This window comes from Leucopleurus acutus, assembly GCF_964270905.1.
Source record: "Leucopleurus acutus genome assembly, chromosome: 14".
Classification (NCBI taxonomy): domain Eukaryota; kingdom Metazoa; phylum Chordata; class Mammalia; order Artiodactyla; family Delphinidae; genus Leucopleurus; species Leucopleurus acutus.
Window position 1 is genome coordinate 24,288,762 of NC_139156.1, and position 20,410 is coordinate 24,309,171.

Sequence of the window (20,410 nt, forward strand, 5' to 3'; positions counted from 1 at the left end):
TATCTGGCTTGTCCTCAAGCAATTCCTGCTTCTCAGCATTGAAGGAGACATCTACATAGAAGAATATAGGAACACCACCTGCCCACCACCACCGAAAAGCTCCACCAACCTCCCCCAACAGTAGCTGTGAAAATGCTTCAATTATCTTCGTTCACGACCTGGAATTCCACAAATTAAAAATATTCCGGGACAGCAATCAGCCTCTTTTCAAATCCAAGAGAGCAGGGCTCAGTCATCTACACCTTAGTGGGTTATCAGTTCGATTCAGTCCTTTCATTTGAACAGATAGTTGCGCCGACAGGATTGGGAGCTGCAGGAGATGGAGCATACGTGTCAGGGAGGAAAATGAGAAGAGAAGGGCAGCACTGAAAGGTGGGGTTCAAGGGAAAAGGAGGATGAGTAGGGCTGCCTCCTACCTCCAAGCCCGCAACCAGGAAGGAGAAGAGGTACCGCCACAAAACTCAGACAACGAGAAAAGCCAATCGAGATCAACAGAGCCAATAATAACAATAACATCCCCTCAAAAATGTATCACAATTGAGAAGGCGTTACCTTACCTCATTTTCCTGAGGAGAGAAGCCAAAAAAAAGGTGGCTGGGAGTTGCTATCTTCCCTCAAATCCTTTACCTTTGGCTTGGCCTCTAGAGATGAGATCAGTTCTAACCAGAAAGCTCCCTGAACAGAAGCTGCTTCCAAGAGCTTACTTATCCCAGCCCTGGAGTGGCCAGTTGGGGGAGGGAGGTCAGGGCTCTGCTTTTCTCTGAGCCCAGGATTGAAGGTAAACCCAACTGCTCAGTCCCTTGCCCCTTGCTAAGTACAAACATATGGGCTTAATTGGTGGTTCTCAGCCCTGATTGCACATTAGATTCACCTGGGAGATTTTCAACGTTGATACCCAAGTCATATCCCAGATGGATTAAATGTAATATCAAGGAGTGGCTCCAAGCATCACTGTTTGTTAAAGATTTCCAATGATTGTAATATGCAGTCATGGCTGAGAACCACTGACTTTTTAAATAACCATTTATTTCTTCTTTTCTTTTATTTTTTTAGACTTTTTATTTTATATTGGAGCAGCGTTGATTAACAATCTTGTGATAGTTTCAGGTGTGCGGCAGAGTGACTCAGTTACACGTATACATGTATCTATTCTTTTTCAAATTCTCTTCCCATCTAGGCCATTACATATTATTGAGCAGAGTTCCCTGTGCTATACAATAGGTCCTTGTTGGTTATCCGTTTTAAATATAGCAGTGTGTACATGTCAATCCCAAATTCTCTAACTATCCCTTCCCCCCACCCTTCCCCCACTGGTAACCATAAGTTCGTTCTCTAAGTCTGTGAGTCTGTTCTGTATAACCATCTTTTAAAATTGAAGTATAGTTAATTTACAATGTTGTGTTAGTTTCAGGTATACAGGAAAGTGATTCAGTTATATATACAATATATATTCTTTCTCAGATTCTTTCCCATTATAGGTTATTACAAGATATTGAATATAGTTCCCTGTGCTATACAGTAGGTCCTTGTTGGTTATCTATTTTATATATAGTAGTGTGTCTATATTAATTCCAAACTTGTGTCTATGTTAATTCCAAACTCCTAATTTGTCTCTCTCCCCTCCCCCCCCATCCCCTTTGGTAACCATAAATTTGTTTTCTATGTCCGTGAGTCTATTTCTGCTTTGTAAATAAGTTCACTTGTACCATTTTTTTTTTAGATTCCACTTATATGTGGAATCATATATTTGTCTTTCTCTGTCTGGCTTACTTCACTTAGTATGATAATCTCTAGGTCCATCCAAGTTGCTGCAAATGGCATTATTTCATTCTTTCTTACGGCTGAGTAATATCCCACTGTGTATATATACCACAACTTCTTTATCCACTCACCTGTTGATGGACACTTAGGTTGCTTCCATGTCTTGGCTATTGCAAATAGAGCTGTATGAACATTGGGGTGCATGCATCTTTTCGAATTAGAGTTTTGTCTGGATATATGCCCAGGAGTGGGATTGCTGGATCTTATGGTAATTCTATTTTTAGTGGTTTTTTTGTTTGTTTTTTTTTTTGCGGTACGCGGGCCTCTCACTGTTGTGGCCTCTCCCGTTGTGGAGCACAGGCTCCAGACGCGCAGGCTCAGTGGCCATGGCTCACGGGCCCAGCCGCTCCGCATGTGGGATCTTCCCAGACCGGGGCACGAACCTGTGTCCCCTGCATCGGCAGGCGGACTCTCAACCACTGCGCCACCAGGGAAGCCCTATTTTTAGTTTTTTGAGGAACCTCCATACTGTTTTCCATAGAGGCTGCAGCAATTTACATTCCCACCAACAGTGCAGGAGGGGAGAACCACTGACTTCTTCATTCCCATCCATCACCTGTTCTCCATTTTCCTGCCCCTCCTCTCACTTCCCAGACCCAGACTGAGGGGCTTCTCTAGCACAAGAGGTTCTGGAGGCAGCGATGCCCCCATCTCCCAGGGTGGGCACCAGGTTTTGGAGCATCTCTGTGTAGCACCCAACTTCCCCACACACCCAAAATCATTCCATTAGAAGAGACCTTAAGGCACATCTTACCCAGGGTAGCAGATAGGATTCATCCTCAACCCAACTCTGTTGGACCAGAAGTGGATCTTTAAGGTACTATATTGAGAAAACCCTTCTCAAGAGGACATGGCCAAGCTCAGTGGGAAAGAATACCGTCTTCAACTATCAATACCAGCCAAGGAAGCAGGAGAGGGAAATGCGGGTACAGAAACCTTAGCATCTGTCAAGCCTAAAACAAATTCCTTATCTGGCTTTGGTCTCTTTGGTAAAAGAGACCCAGAGAAAGGAAGTAACATGCCCATTAACCAGTTCAAGAAATCAGCAAGTTCGCTTGAAAGGTTTTGTCTGTGTCTAATACTGTAGAACCTTGCTACTCAAATCAAGGTCCGTAGACCATCGGGTTCGGCATCTAACAAGATGGGAACTGGTTAGAAATGCAGAATCTCAGGCTCTACACAAGACTAACTGGATTCAAGCCTGCATTTTATAACTAGTTCCCCGAGGATTCAGCTTCACAATGAATTTTGAAAAGTCCTGCTAGGGAGTAGAGAGAGGATGGGAAGGAATGACAGTGGCTCTGCCACAGTCCAGATGAAGAACACCAAAAAAAAACAAAAGTCAAGCAAGGAACGATGCTAACTAGTATAAGAGAACAAAAACGCTGCTGAGCCCACAAAGAGGACAGATCCACGTAAGCACAAAAACACAGAAGGCTGCAGAGAGAAGGGCGCCTTAGGGTTGAGTGACACAGTATGGGTGGAGTTTAAATGGGCAGCAAGGGCCCCTGTCACTCTCTGGAAGAATTCCCCTCATCTCTGGGAGCCCTCTGTCTCTTGCCTTCTCCCCTTCCATAGCTCCGGATGTAGATCAATTGTTTCTGGTGGGAGCCTTCTCTTCTCAACAGGCTTGGGAGCTCCTTGAAGCCAGGGATGGGATCTTTCCCCTGTCCCACCTCCTGCACACATCCACACAGGACCATCCTCAGAAGGACCACTCCAACCCTTCTGAATGATTGAACGAACAAGAAAGGACTGAAGCCAGGTCTGTAATAACAGAGAGCCCAGCTCCATGCTCCCCCTGTCCATCACCACCTCCCCAAATTGACCCTGTGGGTCCTAGGTTGGTGCCCCAAATTATCCAACTATGACTTTAGACAACTTAATCTAGAATCCCAACCCTCACCCAGGTCTGGTTTGGCTGCTAATAAGTTGGGGTCCCTTTATTCTGGAAAAAACCCTCTCTTGGCTCTGTGGTCCCAACGTTCAAAGCTGAACCACAGAGGGAGAGAAGCAGAGAATAAAGCTTGAAGAGAGGGGGTGGGAGCCCTGCCTGAGGTTTTATGGAGCAGAGATAACAGTCACTCTGCAGGGTCAGTTCTCCTTACTCAAGATGTTCCCTCTTATACAGCAGGCTTCAAAGGCCCTGGCCAGCCAGTCTACCTCCAGCCCACCCCACAAAATTAATGTATGTGGAAGTACTTTGTAGAGAGTAAAGAGATGTGTAGTATAAAGTATTATCATAGTTGTATGATGAGAAAACCTCCAATAGAATCTTAGAGTCATGGATATTTTCCATACCATTATGCTTTCACAGTCTTGCCTTTGTGAACCCTGCAAAAAAGGAGAGTGCAGGCTCTGGGGTGATACTACCTGTGTCTGGATCCTGACTCTGGCACTTTTCGTTATTTAACTAAATAACTAAAGCAAGTTATTTAACTTCTCTATATCTAGAGCTCCTTATCAGTAAAACGGAGATAGTAATAGTAATAACACCTACATCAAAAGGGTGTTCTTGGGATTAAAAGAGCTAATGCATATGTGAGTTCTTCGTACATACTACACATTCAGTAAAAGTTAGCAATTAGTTTCTGCCTTTGGGTCCTGCCCACCTTACCTTCCAGGGTCCATCTCACTACACATGTCTCCCCTAGACCTGTGAATGTGGCCCCTGGATGCCCAGTTTATCCCACGGACATCACCCAGGCCTGGTCTAAGCTAGGATCTCATGTTTCAAAGAAAGCAGTGCCCTCTGACACTTAACTCTTTACACCTGCCGCGCTCTTAGGGTACATTCACAATACACTTTCAAGTATTTGATAATCTAATTTAATCTGGAAAGAAAGAATGCATTTTAAAATCAGAAAATGAGATAGATAACTGATAAGAAACTACTGTATAGCACAGGGAACTCTTCTCAATACTGTGTAATGACCTATATGGGAAAAGAATCTAAAAAAGAGTGGATACACGTATATGTATAACTGATTTACTTTGCTGTATAGCAGAAACTAACACAACATTGTAAATCAACTATACTCCAATAAAATTTTTTTCAAAAACTCAGAAAGACCTCCATTTGAATTCCAGTTCCTCCACTTACTTGCTATGAATCCTTGGACAAAGTTCTTAAACTGTGTGGTACTCCATCTTTCCACTTAAAATAGAATTACAGCAGTTGTCTCCTAGGAATATTATTAAGATAAAATGAGCCACTGAGCGTCAAGTACCTGGAACACAACAGACACTCAGTAAATGGAAGCCAGTTGTATAATGACTTTTCAGTTTTCTTTTTTTTTTTTTTTAATTGGGGTATAGTTGTCTTACAATGTTGTGTTAGTTTCTACTGTACAGCGAAGTGGAGTCCCCTGTACTATACAGCAGGTTCTTATTAGTTATCTATTTTATGCATGTTAGTGTTTATATGTCAATCCCAATCATTTTCTTTTAAGGGTTTTCAATCTCCTTCAACCATGAGTGAACATGTTTTGCTGCAGTGCCTTTCAAATAATTTTGGGGAGCAAAATATTCTCTTCAAAATAAATCAAACAGATTAAATTGGCCCCATCATCCCCTTCTCTCCTGAAGGATCCCCTGAGACACTGCCTCTGAACCCTTAGAAAATTATCAGTACAGGATGAATTGGAAGACTTGAATTCTACTATCTGTTACGCCAGTAACAGTGGCATAACTATCTGTTATGCCAGTAACAGTGGCATAACTATCTGTTACGCCAGGGAGACTTTTGACAAGTTACTTCTACTCTCTGAGTCTCAACTCTCTCATGGTTAAAATGGAGAGCTTGCGGTATGTAATCACTAATGACCCTCTGACTTCTATAACTCAAGGAGGACTCTGGTGACTGGATCTGATTATTGGTTTTCCTGTCTTTCCCCCATGCCTACCCCAATCTATTATGCTGAATAACTATTTGTTGGTACTCTATGAGATAGCTATATCCCCATCACTAGGGTACAACTGCTTCTATTAAATGAAGCAATATCATCCTGTGTTGCCTTGCTCCACACCTGGGCACCTGCATGTGGCAGGATGTCACATACAACTATCAAACTGAGAATAAACCAACGGTCCTGGGAGTGAGGCTGTGGCTTTGGCCAGAGGGTGAAAGTAGCAAAAAGTGACATATCTACCTTAGTCCAGAGACCCTGAAGGATCCTCCAAACTGGGAAGTCAGGAGCTGGAGGTCCACGGGATCTTAAAGACCACACTGTTTCTTATTAAAACATGCTTCACCTCAGGACTACCTATTATAAAAGAAGACGAAAGTTTACCAATTACCTGGAGACTTTAATTAGTGTCCAGAGAGTGTATTACCTAGTGGGCAAGTTGGCCAGTGTTGAGTGAATGATAAGAAATTGAGAAGGAGGCATGAGAAAGCAAATTCTAAAGGAGAGGGCAGAGAAGGGAAAGAGGGTGGTGGAGGCCTGGCCCAAGACTTCAGGAGTTCAAGGAGTCAAGTGTAGGCATGGGCAATACGAATGCCAGAATAAAGCCAAAGACCTTGTCCTTCCAGCAAAGGCTATCTGTCAAGATCTTCAGGCAAGGCAGAATGAGGCTTCATGAGAGGTTGAAAGTAAGGCTGTAATTGTGAAAATACGGATCAGGCATGGTGTAGAAAAAGAGTCCCCAAATACTTTCAGGTCCTATCTTTAATGTATACAAAAAAGAGTATAACTCTCAGAAATGATAGTAGAATCAAGTGAAAAAACACATTTTAGAGTCCTTTGAAAACAATGAAATGTCTCATAAACATAAGATGCTCCTTATTAAGGTATTGGACCCAATCAGTGCTTGTGATCAGCATCAAGGACAGACGACAGCGGAGCTAACTGCCTTCCAGGTCTTCCTTGAGCTCCCAGGTCTTCCGGGATAGGACTTAACCTTGAAATGAATCTTACAATTCATTTGTCAGGATAGTCCCAAATTGCCTAAAATGCATACTCAACATATGTGTCATGCAGCATATATGCAATGTTTTCCCAGTAAACGAGTAGCTGGGCTGGGGAGCTTACCTAGTGGATTGCATGGAGTTAATTCCTCAATGTCCCCTTGGAGCTGAGGCAGGAACCTTGGAACACACCAGGAGAAGATGATCTAGAGCAGAGGTCAGCAAAATTCTTCTGTAAGAGCCAGACAGTAAATATTTTGGGCTTTGCAGGCCATACAATTTCTGTTGCAATGACTTAACTCTGTTGTTGTAATGCAAAAGCATTGATAGTCAATTTCTAAACAAATGAGTGTGACCATGTTCTAATAAAATTTTATTTACAAAAAAAGATGATGGGATGGATTTGTCCCATAGGCTGTTGTTTACTGACCCCTGATCTAGAGGGCCACTTGTAAATCATTTTAGGCAGAACTGGGTAATGTTTTACTAATATGTACCGTATTTGGTGGTATATAACAGATATTTAAAATGGGTGAGTCATCCTTTCATTATCCTGAACCTCAACTTTGGCCTTTATTCCAGATATCCCTTTTGGGAAAGCTCAGGTAGTCCTAGCTAACAAGCAGAGAATGTAGAAAAGATCAAGAAAGGAAAAAAGGAAAAAAAAAGTTTAACGGTTATGAAAGATTAACAGAGAACTATGGGCATAGGAGTCTTAGCGTTGGCCTTGCCAGAGACATAGTCCTTCAACTGGTAGACAGATTTCCATAAAAATTAATAAGAGTGGACCACTGAGAACTGAATGACAGGGGGAAACCACGATTGCAGCAGAAGCAGGCTTAGATAAATACAAGGAGACGCTCCAAATCAATTAGGCATTGACTTTATGCTAGCACCAGCGCTGGGAGTTTTGCCTGTGTTATTGTGTTTCATCCCCACCGTGCCCCTCCAATAGAATATTACTTCTACTAAAGCATGAGCGGTCTCAGAGGCAGAGAAATGATGTCGCTTGCTCAAGGACGTGCTGCTAACGAGTAGGGACACCAAGATGACAATAGAGAACAATTTAATATCAGAGCCCATGCTCCCCTCCCCCACTCCCTTTCTGCCTTGGACTCCAAAGCCTGAGTCTCTTAGGGAAGCTGAGCGTTTGTTCCTATGAGGCTCAGGTCCAGAGAATGGAACCTCTCCTCTCCAAGCCCTTCCCATTTCAACCGGGCCACCCTGGCCTGTCTCCAACTCTCTCCAGAGGCTTCTCTCTGCAGCTACCCAAACTGGGAATGACTGGGAACCACTCTCCCACCCTGAAGACCCTCTCTCTCCCTTACATGCAGGTGATCCCTTGACCTTCATTAGTCCCCTGGACAGGGCAAGGCTCAGCAAAAGTGGGCACTGAGGGGAGTGGGCCTGGGGCAGAGGACTGGGGGGGCTCCGAGAGTTATCCTCCACTGCCCTCCCCGCTCAAAGAGGGCCTGGATGGCAGCTGGATTTCAAATTGCATATGAAATCCACCCCTCAGTGCTGCCAAGTGCAGGGAGGGTGGGGGGGATGTTTTAAAGTAAAGCTATAATATGCCTGCAATAAAAGTTTACTGGCTTTTATATACATTCTCAATAATGAGGGGAGATATTTCAGCAGCTCAGAGGGTGCCACAGAGAAAAACCAATTCCCAGCACCACTTTTTCAAGGTGAGAATCTGCCTTCCCCATATGGTCCATAACTGGGAGTTTTTCCCATTTAAAGGGGACTGCAGCAAGCTCTGTGTCTCCTTCATTCCTCACTGGGGTTTGGAATGATTCCTCAAATCTTCTGAATGAAGAGTTTTAAGGTGTAGCTTTGCACTGGAGATGAGTGGTGAATGTTTATACCCCAAACCTTGGAAAAGTCCAAAGTTACAGCAACAGAGAGGTAAAGAGATGAGGAATTCCAGAGTGTTCCAGGAGCTCAGAGCTGGGGGCAGGCATGTGAAGAGAATGTTTGTGTCCTCAAGTTGTGAGCTCTGGGAAATAAATGGAGGCTGAATCAAAATGTTGATGTCCTAGACAAGGACCTTAAGGGGCCATGTTCCCATGAGATGGCCAGGAACCTAAGAGAAAGTATAGATAAGACTCTCCCAGGGTGCCTGGGAAACGGGTACAACTGAGGATCTAGAGAGAATGCTTGGCCACCTCGAAGCACAGGAGATGCCTTCAGAGATTCAGGTGAAGGGGCAGAAATGAGGTGGTGGCCAAGATAAGGGAACAGCACTTGAGGGAGGCTGGTGCAAAGGCAGATGACCCTGGTGTGGGACCAGAAGGAGAGAAGCCTGCTCTTCTGAGCTGCCCTCTCACACTACCCAGAGATGGAAGATTCTCTTTGTCCTCCGCAGGAAACTGATTGCAGCTGAGATGCCCTTGGGATTTGACACAGACCTGTGGGGCCCCATGGCGCTCACTAGCTAATGGGCATCGTGTCAAACCTCATTAACAGAAACATGCCTGATTTCAAACTCGTGATCAAGTGGACACAGACAAGACTTGAACTGACATGGGAGCTTTCAGTGAAAAGAGTTTGTTCCACAAATCAAGAGTGTGAGAGAATTATGGGCAAGAGGGATAATTAACCTACTTGGGGAAAAGCAGGTGATTTCAAGAACTTGGAAAGACATTAGCGCCTCTCTCTTTGCATCCAAATAAATGATAGCTGTCTCCCTGCATCAGAGGCCCAGCAGACCCTCTGCCCCATAACACTTCCGTCAGTCACTAATAGGTGTTGTTGCCTGTGCTTAAAATAGCAATAGTAACTCTCCCCTTCTTTCAGGGTCCAGCTCAAATCACCCCTCGCCTGCCCCTGCATGAGGCCTTCTAGGACTTCTCAGTCCAACAACTTGCTCTAAAGCATCCGGAGTCTAAGTCACCTAGGTGCCACTTATGGGTTATCCTGAAATACAAATTCTTCTGTCCATGCCCAAGTCGTACAGCCCTAACTGGACCAGAAGTACCAGGAGACTAAAAGGGAGTCTTTATGGCCATTTGACCTGTTAAGTCACCAAGAGCTCTGTGTTGGCTAATTGAAAGGGAAGGGTGCTTTTCTAGCAAAATCTTTATATGTGGGTACTATGAAATATTAGGAAGCAATTAAAAAGGATAGGTTGGAGCCATATATATTGACTGACCTAGGAAGATACCCATTTCACCGTTAGTGGAAAAAAATTATTGTAGGGTTATGCAAATTGTGTGATCTCATTGTTGAAGAAAAAAAAATTTTTAATATTTTATAAACATTTAAATACATTTTGAGTGAATGTAGAGAAAAGGAAGGAAAGATATACACCAAACTGTTAATGTTTGTTTGGGGGGTTGGAGGAAGGAGTTGGCTTTTCCTTTGTGGTCTCCATATCATTTGGCTTCTTGAAACAAGCATGCGTTACTTTTCACTGTGGGGTGGGTGGATCAGTAAGCATTACAAATAATGCAAAGTCCAGCTATGTCAGCCTTTGCTCTAACCCAGACAGCATTACCTCTTTCCCATGAGGCTTAACCGCCAAGCTCAGCATGGGAAGGGGCCTGGCGATCATCTGTCGCTCCTGCCATCCCATGTGGCAGCCACGCACAGCCTCCCTGGGGAGCTTAAACACAACCCCCTGTGCCTGCTCACCTCTGAGGTCCCAGCCCCATCACTCGCTTCTCCTTGAAGTAACCGTGAGTGGCCCTCTGTTTCTTCTGTCCCAGAGAGCCCTGCCTGAAACAGCAGATAGCACTTGAGAACTAGATATTGTCTGTTTCTCCTTCCAGGTCCACTCTCCACCCCCATCTTAGTGTCCCTAGAGGCTGGCATCCACGGACATCAATAAGATTCCCTTACTGCAGGTTTCCCTGGTGGCACAGTGGTTGAGAGTCCGCCTGCCGATGCAGGGGACATGGGTTCGTGCCCCGGTCCGGGAAGATCCCACATGCCGCGGAGCGGCTGGGCCCGTGAGCCATGGCCGCTGAGCCTGCGCGTCCGGAGCCTGTGCTCCGCAATGGGAGAGGCCGCAACAGTGAGAGGCCCGCGTATCGCAAAAAAAAAAAAGATACCCTTACTGGGTTGGGTTCAGCCAACAGGAGGATCAAGGGACCAGAGGGTGGGAGGAGAGAGAGGTCAGGCTCTTCATTCCCCCAGCTCTCTCACAGCCCAGCCCCAGGCGGGAAAAAGCAGTGTTCCTCTGCGGAAAACCACTGCTGCTGCTGGGCACCCCTTCTGCAGCCTTCCTGGGGTGTGGTAAGTGCTTCACGTCTCAGGTGGGGGGCCAGTGTGGTAATAGTTTCTTGCTGTGACTAATCCCGAGGTATTTCGCATCCCTGGTCCCCTCAAACATGCCTACGCTTGGGAACAGTCCCTTTATCAAGCTCTCTTCAATCCCCTCTGTGAATGTACCATCTGTTTCCTGCCAGGACGCTGAGCAGCTTCCCCAGGCTCTGCCACTGGCAAAGGGCTCTGAGGCGCTCCAGCAGAGAGCCAGGGCTGTATCAAACACTGACTATGCTGCGAGAAGCCTCTCCCAGCCAGAGACGGGCGCAGCCTGGAAACACCTCTCTCAGGCAGGCTGTCCAGCCTGAACCTGGAGAGCTATAACAGGCACAGACGTGCAGCCTGGGTCTCTCACCCACTAGCCATGGAGAGGCGGTACACAAGGCCAGCTCGCCTCCTTGCCGGCCATTTGAACAGAGGAATCAGCAAACTAAGAGAGATGGAAATCTCCACGTCCCCGCGCAGGCCAGGTACAATCAGAGGGCGCTGTGGAGCCAGCTGCTGCAGTCCGCTAGCTCCCATGGCAAAGTCACGCTCCTGGGCCTCTCACCCGGCCGGTGTCCCTCAGGCGAGGAACAGGGGGAGAACAGATGCAAACAAGCCATGTAAAAATACACCCGTTGCAGACTTCATTAAATGTGCGGGAGCGTTCTTAGTTCCTGGGGCAGTGACGGGACCTCAGGATCTCAAGGGGCACAAGCGAAAGGGCAGCTAAAGTAAGACTCAATATGAAAACAACAGCAATAGTGACAAACATAGATATCCGATACCAAAAATAACTGTTCATATTCAAATCCTAATTTGACCTACCACTAACCTACCTAGTTATTCATCCAGCTGAGCAAGGACGAGCTGTGGCCTCTGTACCAGCGCCCCTCTACCATCCAGAGCCCATCGTTCAATCTGTGTGTGCTATTAACCCATGAACTCCAGGAGATGTGAGGGGGACTCATCTCAGGCCCACTTCTAGACAAAGCAGGAGGTTAAAGCCAAGTGGGGCCTGAAGGTCAGGCATAGACACCAACAGACAAGCAAACAACCCCTCCACCATCACCCACCACCCACCCACCCACTTTCTTGGCAGCAAGAAAGCAAAGATGTTCTAGACCCAGGTATAGAACAGCCAGGAAAACAAAGGACAGGTTTTCATATCCATAAAGGCCTATGTTCTACCTTTAGTTTAGTGAGAACACTGATTGAATGTTATAGAAGTCAAGTTTAAACTGGCTTCAGCAGAAAAGGGGACTGATGGACTCGTATAACTGAAGTCCAGGGATGAGTCAGGCATGGCTGGATCTAGGTGCTCAATGGATGTCACCAGGAATGTCTCGCTCTCTGCCTCTCAGCTCTGCTTTCCTTGGTGGGACTTGATTCTCATTATTCATGGGTGGCCCCCTGCAGCTCCAGGTTGATACTCGTTATTAAACAGGTACAATATATGCAAGTTCCCAAAGGAGTCTTAGATTTGAGTTTCAGTGGTATGACCTGTGTTCCTTGCCCATCTGTAAGCAGTCCTGTGGCTAGGAGAATGGAATGCTCTGACTGGTCAGGTCCAGGTCATATGCTCACCCCTGAGTCTTGGAAGTAGAGTCGTCTGGTATATAGTATGCATTCAAAAACCATGTTGAATGCATGAAGGCATGAATGAGTGAATCAATGAATGGCCCAGAAGTGTGAAAATTCACGGTACCCTGGGGGACAGTGAGTTGGCTACTGCGGGTGAAAGAATGCCATGGGAAAGCCAAGAATGAACAGATAGTAACTGACTTGGTAGCCACGGTCAAGGTACTCCGCCAACTGGACTACAAGCCACAGGACGCATGGAGAAGCCCAGATGAGCTGTCTGTCCTCTGGAGCTTACAACCTGCTAGGAGTCACGTTACAACCACCTACATGTTATAACAAGGAAAATGTGATGGGCGCTATAGGAGCAAGGGGATGTCTTCCCACTTGGGGAAGGAGGAGGGCTTCAGGGACCTTTCAGTGGAGGCGTCTGTATTCTGTTTGGAGTTGGTGAGTGGGAATAGTTTAGACAGGTGGAAAAGAATGAGGGCTTCAGGCAGAAAGTCTGCTCGGGAAGATGGGGGCTAGGGTGGTAGGTCTGGTAGAGTACAGGTCTGGGAGAGGGAGCACCTAGGGAGGGGCTGTAAATGGGTTCAGAGGCCCCGGGGGAAGGCTGAGGCTTCTGGCCAAGGGTTTAGAGCTTTACTCTTTTGGCTGTGGGGCACTGCAGTGGCTTCTTGAGCCAGTTAGTCTCAGTCACCACCTTAGAAATAGCATCTGCCTTATCTTGGGGCATCTCAACTCAAATTCATGGTTTTAAGGAATGGACAGGATCTCTCTTCCACAGGCTGCTGCCGTAGGGGTGGATGATTCTTCTCTGCGGGGCAGCATCTTCAGGCTGCAAATCGCCTCCCTGACTTTCAACCATTTCCAGCAACAAAGGCGTAGCTCATCTTAGAGAGCCACGTTTCTTGGCACGCGTGATAAACTGAACTTTAAACTGATTATTGAAATTTACAAGCTGTTAATCCAGTGGCTGCAGCGAAGCCCCATTCTCTCCACTGTTTAATCTTTACTTACAATGACAGAATTCATATGTTCTCTCTCAGCTGCTCTCAGCAGTCCCCGCCATGCCTTCTCCAGACCTCTTCTGCAGTCACTCCACACTTTTAGCTTCCTGATCTAAGTTATTTGTACATGAATCTGCTCTGGTTCTTTAACTTTTCCCAATGAGATTGGGCACATGGTCCCTGCTCTACACTCAGCATGGAGAAGGGACCCAAGTTGGCTAAGACCCCACCAATAGACAAAGCCTAGACACCCACTAGTGGGAGAATAAAGAAGGCACATTGACTCTGTCCATCCCAGTCATGAGTGGGCTTTGATCAGCTCCACGGCAGAGCCAGCCAGTGGACTCCCAGTATCCATCCCCCTTTCTTCCTTAGAAACAGAATCCTGAGACTGATTCCTACACACTGTCTCAGGAATAAAGCCTACATGTCCTGGCCTCCCTAGGCAGGTGGGTTCTGACCACATGAAATGGAGCAGAAGTGTGTGGGAAACTTCTAGGAAGTCTTCCTTTTCCTTCCCTTCTTCCCATTTTCTGCCCATACTCAGATGTGATGGCAGTAAAGGACCCAAGCTACTGCCCAAACCAGCAGGAGGGTCCCTGACCTCATTCATCTCTTGCCCTCCTCCCACCTGCTGGCTCTTCACACTGGCCAGACCCACCTGGAAGACAGAGGACTTGAGCTGACTGGTCCTTAGTTGTCAGCCTCTGGGGCTCAGGTAGGGAACCTCCAACCAAGGCAGGCATGACCCCAGAAGACCCCACACCCACTTCTCCCTTAGGCAGAATCCAAATAGCTCATACCTTCCTGCCAGAACTCCCACCCTTTAAACCCACCTCAGCATCCCCAGCTGAAAACATTTGAGACGGCAGCCAATTTGTATACAGACCATTATTTGTACTTGCTAATTTCTTTTTGTTTTCATTTTTTTCACTGTGATAAAATATAGCTTACATAAAATTTACCATTTTAACTAGTTTTAAGTGCATAGTTCAGGGGCATTAAGTATGTTGACAAGGTTGTGCAACCATCACCACTATCTATCTCTAGAACTTTGTCATCATTTTAACTGAAGCTCTGCACCCATTTAACAATAGCTCCTCCCTCTAGGAGTTGGCAACCACTATTCTACTTTCTGCCTCAATGAGCTTGATGACTCTAGGTACCTCACATCAGTGGAATCCTTCAATATTTCTCCTTTTGTGACTAGCTTATTTCACTTAGAATAATGTCTTCAAGGTTCATACATCTTATAGCATGTATCAGAATTTCCTTTTTAAGACATATTTCATTGTATGTATAACCACATTTTCTTTATGTGTTCATTCACAGATGGACATTTGGGAGGCTTCCACCTTTTGGCTGTTGTGAATAATGCTGCTATGAACATGGGTGTATAATATCTGTTTGACTCCCTGCTTTCAATTATTTGGGATGTATACCCAGAAGTGGGATTCTGGGCCATACAATAATTCTGTGTTTAATTTTTTGAGGAGCCACCATATGGTTTTTCCACTGTGGTTTTACCGTTTTACATTTCTGCCACGGCTGGCTTGTTTATCATCATTCTTTTCACGGCATTTTATGTGCCTGTATGTTGTTTCTCCACCCAGACGGTCGGTACCTCCAGGACAAGGACCACACCTTCTCTTGCCTATGGTTTTGACAGCAATAACTATTTATAGGGGACCAGTGGTAGAAAGACACCAAGCATATTAACAAAGATGACCAAGATTCTTTCCTAGATCTCAGGAAATCAAGATTTTTAACCTAGAAAGAAAAACAGCCAGGAAAATAAATGCAGTGACAGGGGCTATAACATAGAAACAACATGCTAATTCCCACAGGGATGCTTAAGGAAGTCTTCCCAGTAAAGATGGTATTTGAATTGAGCCATGAAAGATGAGAAGAATGTCTACAGCCAGCACTGAGACACGGAACTCTGGGTGAGGGAAATAGAGAAGAAGTACGGCAGTGTGAAAGCCTCTGGTGTGTTTAGGGGCCAGCAGCAGCTCAGGGAGGACAGCACCCTAGACGCAAGGGCAATCAACTAAGAAGCAAAGTTGGTGGGGTAAATTGGGGCCAGGAATGAAAACCTTATGAGTTGCTGTGCTGAAGAGTTTTGGCTTTATTTGGGAGGCGGTGAGGAACCACTTAATGTTTTTGAGCTGGAGGTGTCATGATCAGAGCTCTGTCTTAATAAGGAAAGCAACAGCAATGTGAGCATGAATTAGGAGGGAGGAGATCAGAGGCAGGAAGCCAAGCCCAAAGGCCACTGCAAGTTTGACTTTACGATATTATGAACCTTGAAAGTGATGCTAAGCACGGAGTGGGTCTGTGTTTGGGACTCTGGTAGGAGAGCTCTGTGCAGGGTGCCCTGTAGAATGCGAGCTCATCCTTTCCAAACTGAGGGAACCCACAGTCTGCTACCTTCTTCAGCCTTTCTCAGTTTACATGTGGTGTAGACTCCAAGTCAAGAATCACTTGGCCTTCTGCAGGGCCCACAGAGGCAGGGGTGAAATGATCCCATCGCAAAGGCTTGGGCTGGCCGGCTGGGGCGGGGCATAGATGGAGAACATGGCAGACACACAGGGCACGCCTGGTAGGAAGAGCTAAGTGAAGGCCAAGTCAGGATCTCTACTGGACTCCAGAGCCTGAGAACACTACGAGTCTCTGCCCCTCTCCACCTCGAGGGCCAGTGAGATGAGCAGTGAGCAGGTGGGCAAGCAACATCACCGTGGAAACCATGCAGACCCGACAACTCCTACACCTTGATGCTTCGAGAGAGCCCCCGTACTACCCCATATCAATTTGGGCAAGGCGGGAAGAAGAGAGACTAATCGTCCAGATCAGACAACGTGAAGTATGCTTTTCCACTAATCAGAATGCAGACTCAGCTACGGGAAACAACACCTTGTGTAACTGTGGGGGAAATGTGCTGCTCTTCAAAGAAGCTCAATTTCTTTTTTCCTCCCACAAAAGCTGTCATCATTCAGGTCTTAACGGCAGCAGACTTGGTACAGAGAAGAAGATGTCTGGGAAACTTTTACACCTCCTCCGCCTCCATTCAGTCTTCCATTTGGGGGATAACCAACCACTTCAAGTCATTGCTCAACGTTCCATTCTTTCTAAAACGCCCATGTCATCCCTTAAGAACAACTAACGCCTCAAGGCCTTCTATGTTTTTCAGCCTATATTTTAGATGAACAGTTGTATTAAACAACTGTTGCTAAGGAATGAACACCCCCCAGATCCCACTGGCACCCAACGATAGGCATTTACATTTCACTCAGCAGGTTGGCTGGGGCAACTCTGCTTCACTTGTTTCTCATCCTCATCCCGGGGTCAGGGGTGAGTCAAGTGATGGTCACAGGAAAAGAAGGCAAGTCGACTGCACCAGCGCATCCCAAGCCTCTGCTTGCACCATGTCCCCTAGCACCCCATTGGCCAAAGCTAGTCCAGTGGCCAAACCCAGCATCGAAAAGCAGGGACGTGTAATCCATCTTTTTGAGAGGGACTGCAAAGTGATAAGGCAAGGGGCATGGCTATAAAGAGGGGTAACCCCATCCCCATAATAAGTGAAGTATCTGCTATTCACCAAGCCCCACATTTGCTGAGTTTCCACTACATGCAAGGCACCACGGGATATCAAGTTGAATTCCATCCAGTCTTCGCCCTCCAGGAATTTACAACCCAATAAAAGAAACAAGTAAGTCCATAAAGTGGTAACATTGGAATATGAAGCAAAGAGCCTAGGGAGGAAGTGACATATCCTGTCTGCAAAAGTCAAGGAATACTTTGCAGGAGAGGGAACATCTTAGGTACAAGAATGATTTTGATGGGTAAAAAAAGGAAAGGACCCTTAGCTCTCCAGCCAAGAGCAAGAAATCCAATATCAAAGATGATGCCTAATATTGTGTTCTTTTATATTGTAAACTGCTTTCGTAGTACTGGATACTAAGGGTGCAGGGAGGCTGGGTTCCCAGCATGACAGTGCTGAAGAGGATTTGAGAGGTCACCTAATCCAAGCCTGTATCAGGACCCCCAAACTCTCCTAAGCCCTGGGGACCCAAAGATGAAGAAGACACAGTTTCCTGCCTTCACATCAGGCCGTCCCTAAAACTCTCAGAACAGATGAGAGATGTTTGCACGTGCATGCAGGTGCATGGCTTATGATTGTGGGAGATCAGTAGAACCAGTTTGCAACACCAAAACCACACGAAACAAGGACAGCATTAATGCGGAAGCTTCCAGGACAACAGAAATGCTGAGAAGCTTCAGGTCAAGGTCCACACTTTGCAACTTTCCCTGGAAGAAGATCTGAATTCTCTGTAGGCAGCTGGAATAGAATGTCTTGTGAAGCCCCCGGGCTCCAAAGAGTTTGGGTGAACTCTGATTATCTTCTCAGAACTTGGAAATTAGCAGCAAGATTGCCTCTTCAGACCCATCTGTTCTCAGTTACATTGGGGAAACCAAGGCTGCCTAGTAGCCTTCTCTTGCTGATGATCTGAACTAACAAATGCTCAAGATCATCTAGAGGTTAATGCAGCAGGAATTCTCACTGTGGAGTCTAGGGATGGTCATGAGTAAGTCTGTAAGCACCCTGAAATGACATATAAAATGTGTGTTTTCATGACTACAATTTTGGAGTAAGAATTCATAGCTTTCATCAATCTATATTCTCAGTACAACTATGACCACCTCCAAAACGTTAAAAATATTTGATCCACTCCTTCCTTCACTTATTCAACAAATACTGATGCTGGCAATTCAGAGACCAGGTATTCAGCCCTGGGAATACAAGCGAGATAAGACGCCACGCCAGCCTTCAGGCAGGACAACCCGTATATCAGCTTGCTCTTCCAAGAAACCTATTAGACAGGTCAGCAGAACTTGAAACCCTTTCAAAACATGGGCCCATCTTGTCTCCCAACATTATTCCTCATGATTCCCCACATCCTCTCCCCTCCCCACCACCACTCCGTCCCTGTCTCCTTCCCTTCCAGCTTTCCACAGATATTTAAGGAGCACCTCCTTTGAGCCTGGCCCTGGGGCTGTACCTTTTTTTTTTTTTTTTTTTTTGAGGATTAACTTAATTTTTTTTAAACATCTTTATTGGAGTAGAACTGCCTTACATTGTTGTGTTAGTTTCTGCTGTATAACAAAGTGAATCAGCTATAAGTATACATATATCCCCATATCTCCTCCCTCTTGCGTCTCCCTCCCACCCTCCTTATCCCACCCCTCTAGGTGGTCACAAAGCACCGAGCTGATCTCCCTGTGCTATGCGGCTGCTTCCCACTAGCTATCTCTTTTACACCTGGTGGTGTATACATGTCCATGCCACTCTCTCACTTCGTCCCAGCTTACCCTTTCCCCTCCCTGTGTCCTCAAGTCCATTCTCTACATCTGCGTCTTTATTCCTGTCCTGTGGGGCTGTATCTTTTTTAATTACTGGAACCATGCATTGGACTGAACCAATGTGAGGCAATTCATCTCTGTGGCAAAAAAAAAAATCAAAGATCTCTCCTCCCCTCTCCCCAGCCACCCTGCCCTGCCCCAGTCAGGGAAAGCTTTGTTTTCTCCTTGAAGAAGCCATAATGAAGACTCCCCCTATGTCTATGGTTTATGGAAGAAGAACATTAGAGAATTGCCATGGTTACAGGCCCCATGCTGCCTCCATCTGAGGACCCGAGGGAGCTGAAGGAAAATGCCCAGCAGCAGCTCCTGGGGCCTGGAATCATCATCAAAAAAAATGTTTACATCAGAGGAGAAACTGCTCCTCAAATAGCAAAGGAAAAACGCCAGCCTTGATGAGATTGTTACACAGAATCTTGGCTGGGTTGTTTCTCCCTCATTCCCCCTTCCCACTGCCGCATTATTATTTAAGGTTGTATTAAATCAGGCAAAGGGAACAGATGACAAAATGCAACTTAGTATCGGCAGCTCTGGCAGGATGCTCGGGCCCCACATCTCGTCCTCTTCATCTTCAGCTGCAGTAGCCTCGGCCACCAGCATCACCATCTCCCTGCAGACCCTTCCGGAGGACCAGCCCAGAGTCTACCGAACCGACCTGACTCCATCTCCCTGGGGGCTCAGGGACTTGAGTAGACCATTCTGATTCTGAAATAGAACCAGCGTAGGCTAGAACGAGGCAACCAGCAACCTAACCCAGCTCTGTTTCTTATTAACTGTGTGTCCTTGGGCAGGTGTCTTTGACTCGCTGAACTATGATTTCCCTTCCTTTAAAACAAGGGCATAGGTAACCATCCTGAAAGTAAAGCAGTGGAGTAGTGTTGCTAAGGGTCAGGTCCTCTCATACCTCGGTTCCCTCACCTACGAAACAGGAAAGATGATAGCACTCACCACAAGGAGGATAAACACTGTGTCACTCAGAAGTGGGTGTGGTCATGAGGATGCTCCGTCAATGGGCCCTGTCATCCCTATGGCTGCATCACACAGCACGTTGTTCTGAGTATCTCCATTCTTTCAGAGAGCCTGGAGACGGATGAATTTCTGCAATAAGGGGTGTTGCTCGGGCTGCGAGATGGCAGAAGAGGCTGTTGACATTATAACAGAATGGTTTTGCACCCCTCTTTCTTCCTCCCTCTTCCCTACCCCAGCCCCTCCCTCTGAAGGAACGCATGGATACGGGGTTACTACGTGGCATTCATTCAGAAGGGCTTAACCTGAGCTGGAGTGGGAGGTGTGAGTGGCCCCCGGGGTTGCCGGGGAGGATCCCTTGGTGGCAATCTGAGGGTAGGAAGCCTGGATTTCCTCACTCCCAGCTTCTGGAGGCAGAGATGTCTTGGGAGGGTTCCTTGAAGAGGGAAAGCAG